The following is a 5,000-nucleotide window of genomic DNA, read 5'->3' on the forward strand; positions in this document are numbered from 1 at the left end:
CCTTGCATCTGCAGGCTTCACCTCAATTAAAGCTATGATTTTGGGAAACCAAATGAGATGGTGTGGCCATATTATTCGAATGGCGGATAAACGCAGGACCAAACAACCGTTTTATGGTGAGCTTGCAGAGGGGAAACGTTATCGGTGTAAACATAAAAAAGGTTTAAGGACGCCATAAGGACTACTATGAAATGATTTGGAATGGGTCTAGAGGATATAGAAACCCTTGCTTCGGATCGAGCTGGATGGCGAACAAAAGAGTGGTGTGAGTGACAGCATTTGAAAAAGTATATTTATATTTGCATTGAGAATCATTTCACATCGCCAACCGGTGGTTGTCACATGCTGATGACGGGCCAATACCCAGAAACTCGTGTCCGTGTGTATCACGTCAGGCTGGAGATGGGAACGATGACTTCCCTTTGCAAATACCGATAGGGCACAGATAGTGTGTCAATAACCAGCTGGAGATGTCTTCCTGGGGCGACAAGCTACAGTAGCATCAACCTTAAGGTTTAGCCACATTTAGGTGGCAAATATACTTCATAATGGTCACATGTTTTTCACATTCTTTTCTTATGAGTGAATCAACTATCTTAATTTTATAAAGAAAAGCTTCAGTGACTTTCTACGTTAAAGATGAGTTTAGATGTGTGTCGGGTGGGGGTGTTAATAATGTGTAAGATACATATCTTTTGATAAAAAGGGGATGATAGCAGAGAGAAAAAAACTAGGGTTAACTTTGGAATGTTTGTTGATAGGCATGTATTTTTCTATCAACATAAAAAGTAGAAAGCATTAACAGACAAAAAATGTAAGGTGTACAAGACCAACACTGAAGAATATCAACCACATTATTGCCAACAGGGAGAGGATGTCTTCTAGATATTATCTTCCTATGGGGCATTTTGCGGTGGCCAGGACAGCCTGGAACAGGATAGCAAAAATAAATAGCTAAATAACTTACTAAGTAACTAATTAATTAATAAATAAAGACCAACAGACGAAGCTGACTATATTGAAACCGATGTGTTAAAACTGTTATAACGAGCACGTTATCAGGGACTATAAAAAATTGCAGGACTCTTTAAGATTTAAAGGATGATGGTTAAAGCATGATGCTTTCCTACACAACCTTGCTACCAAGCAGGTAGCCGATCCAAATTTATTCTAAATTACAAAGAGGAAGAACACATACAGGAGTGCATACAGAAAGGAAACTGTATCCATTGGTTAAGCAACGGCCAACAGACATTATGACAGTCAATGCAGAATTGGTTGATGCTTCTTCTCTTTTAATATCAATGGCGATTCCTTTATATTTTTTGTCAATTCATTTTCAATTTTTTATTCTCCCTTTTCTCCTACATATGGGAACAGAATGTTGACAACGTGATGAATAGGAGTGAGGTCTTTAGAGAAACTCCGGACAATGCATCTCCGTCCCGCGGGATGAATTCTAAAGAATTACTCATCAAATTGAAAATCAAGTCAGCCGTTGTATTGTAATAAAAGATTATGAATGAATTAAGTTGGTTCCGTCCACGGTAGTGGCGGCGGTGGCGGCGGTGGCGGTGGCGGCGGTGGCGGCGGTGGCGGTGGCGGCGGCGGCGGTGGCGGTGGCGGTGGCGGTGGTGGATGGTAATAATGCTATGATAGTGTTGTTGTGGATGGTGCGTGTGGCAGCAGTTGATGTGGGGATGGTAGTTATTGTAATAATGGTGTCGGTATTGACGGTGAAGTAGGCGATGTTGCTGCTGCTGGTGGCGGTAGTGGTGGTGGTGATAGTAACTGCTGTAAGTAAGGTGTCAGTTGTAAGTATAGTGGAGCAGTTGATATTGCGGATGGCAGTGGTAGTGACATTGCCTGTGAGGATCGCGTTGGTGGCGGTGGTGCTGGTATTTGTAGCAGAAGAGCTGTTAGTGGTTTCGTAGCGTTCGTACTAGTGCAGGTAATTCTGGCAGTAGTTATAGTGGCAGTGTTTAGTAGTGGTAGTAGTAGCAGCAGCAGCAGTGGTGCTGGTGGTGGTGGTGGTAGTAGTAGCAGTTGGTAATACTGTGTAATGCTGGTGGTGTTGGCAGCCATGATGGAGCGATAATCCAGAAGTAGAAGTGGTCGAGAAGGCGGCAGTGATGACGATATTGATGGCGATACCCAGAGGGTGACAGTCGAATTAGCGGTGATAGGGGAAGTTCAAGCAGTGACGGTAGAAATTACAAAAAGAAACAAAACTGAAACTGATGGTTGCTGTTGTTCTTTAGGCCCTAGTCTTTGCCGAATGAGCCGGTGAGAAGGTTTGCTTGATACATCCGTGATATTACAATCTCTTTATAACTATGTAGGACTGCATTATTTAACGTGTCGCTGATATTTTAAAACGGCAGTGTTATCTGAGTGGGATTTCGCTGCTATTTCGTTGAGGGACACTGGTTTATGTGAAGAAGTGGAGCAGATAGTGGTGCTGATAGCATGATATCGGCAGTAGTGACGGTGCTAGATGAGGTGATAGCGACAGTGGTGATATCTGGTAAGAAGTTTGCTTCCCAAACACATCGTTCCGGGTTCCGACCCACTGCGTGGCACATTGGGCAATTGTCTTCTTCTGTAGCCTCGGGTCCATCTAAAGCCTTCCGTATGGGTTTGATAGAAGGAAAATGAAGAAACCCGTCGTATGTGCTTGTGAGTGTGTGTATGTGTGTGTGTGTTTGTGTGTTGTGTATGTGTGTCCCCGTCTCTTTATATTTGTTCCCCACCAGCGATTGACACCCTGTTTGGGTGTGTTTACGTCCTCGTAACTTTGCGGTTTGGCAAAAGAGACCGAAAGAACAAGTAGCAAGCTTAAATACAAGTGGCGGGGGTCGACTTGTTAAAATACTCCAAGGCGGTGCTCCAGCATAGCCAGTCTAAAGGACTGAAACAGTAAAAGATAAAAGATAAAAGATAGATAGATAAATAGATAGATAGATAGAGAGAGAGAGAGAGAAACTGACAGACAGGCATGAGACAAAGAGGAAGAGAGAGACTGCCAGACAGGCACAGAGAAAGAGAGAGAGAGAGGGGGGAGGTCAGAGACAGAAAAAAGAGAAAAAGATAGGGAGAGGCAGACATAAACAGAACTGAATAGAACCGGTTGTGTCTAAAACGTACCGGTTCTCTAAACACTTGCTTAAGAGATACAATCAGGCAGTTCCTTTTTTTAATATATCGTGTTTTCTTCTGTTGACTTTCTGTTAATTTTATCCTTGTATAGACTTAATGTCGGAACCACAAATAATTTATGAGTTACAGTATAGGTTCTCAAAGTAGGCGCTACCGCCCCCACCCCCGGTTGGCGTTGAGATGGTCCAGGTGGGTGTTGGTGCCTAAGGGGGCGATAGAGAAAAAGGAGGCGTTTGGAGGAAGGTAGTAGATTGGGGAACGCTATGAATTTTTTATAATATTATTATAGTATTGTATACAAATTATGTAATATATTAAATATTATATCAAATATTATATTAAATATCAAATGATTCATAGTATATATAAATGAGTTAAATATAAAATACTTATTTATACATTAAAAATCCAAGGCTATGAATAGTTTTCAGAACATTTATAATTATAAAGAGGTGTCACATCTGTTTCCGGGATATTTTATATATCCCTTCATCAGAGACGGTGCGAGAAAATGTTTAAGTAATAATTATTATAGAGAAGATATGAAATACAAAGTGAAGTGGAGGAATGAAAACAGAAGTGAGATACGTAGAGCGACGATAGAAAATCCTCTACGTAGTCGGTGGATATGCAAGAAATAGCGACCACATCTTTTTCGAATCACACACACTACTCTAAAAATTCGGAACACACATTAGATAATTTAATACTAGGAAATTTTAAGAAGGAATGGTCTAGACTTACTCTTTTACTCTTTTACTTGTTTCAATCATTTGACTGTGGCCATGCTGCAGCACCGCCTTTTAGTCGAGCTAATCGACCCCAGGACTTATTCTTTGTAAGCCTAGTTCTTATTCTATCGGTTTCTTTTGCCGAACCACTAAATTACGGGGACGTAAACACACCAGCATCGGTTGTCAAGCGATGTTGGGGGGACAAACACAGACACACAAACATATACACACACACACACACACACACACACACACATATATATATATATATATATATATATATATGTATATATATATATATATATATATATATATATACATATATACGACGGGCTTCTTTCAGTTTCCGTCTACCAAATCCACTCACAAGGCTTTGGTCGGCCCGAGTCTATAGTAGAAGACACTTGCCCAAGGTGCCACGCAGTGGGACTGAACCCGGAACCATGTGGTTGGTAAGCAAGCTACTTACCACACATTTATCATATAGGTTAGCTTCTACTGATGTTGTTGGTATTAGTACCACCAATACCAACGACATCTGTAAAATTGTCACCTCCAATAAGAACTCCTAAAACGTCTTACTGACCAAACGAACTATTCTGAGACATGATTAACTCGCTAGAAATAGCTACCAAATTCTCTCAGATCACACCCTAACTACTTATAAAAGAGAAAGACTTATTCAATAATGGTTGCTTTAAATACATTATTCCTGAAAATAAAATGGGGTAGCGTGGCGGTAACAGGTCTGGAAATCCTTTGATCATAAGTCTGCTCAATCAATATTGACCTAGAGTTAAAGAACAACAAAAACAACAATACTATACCTGATATCATTACAACAACAACAACAGGGTTACTAGCCTCTCCACCACATCCGACATTATCAACACGAAACTAACCATCACCATGACCACCACCACTACCACAACAACACTATCACTCCAGCATCAACAACAACAAAAACAACACAAACGTCAACGAAACAACAATGCAGCGTCCACATTTCAATTGTCCACCGCCATTATCATTAGCCTTACGTTTCCACTTTTTGTATTTTTGCTTCTCCATTTCCCACCTCCTTCCTTCCTTCCTTCCTTCCTTCCT

The sequence above is a fragment of the Octopus bimaculoides genome, chromosome 2, assembly GCF_046866305.1.
Source record: "Octopus bimaculoides isolate indiv1 chromosome 2, ASM4686630v1, whole genome shotgun sequence".
In the NCBI taxonomy this organism is placed as follows: domain Eukaryota; kingdom Metazoa; phylum Mollusca; class Cephalopoda; order Octopoda; family Octopodidae; genus Octopus; species Octopus bimaculoides.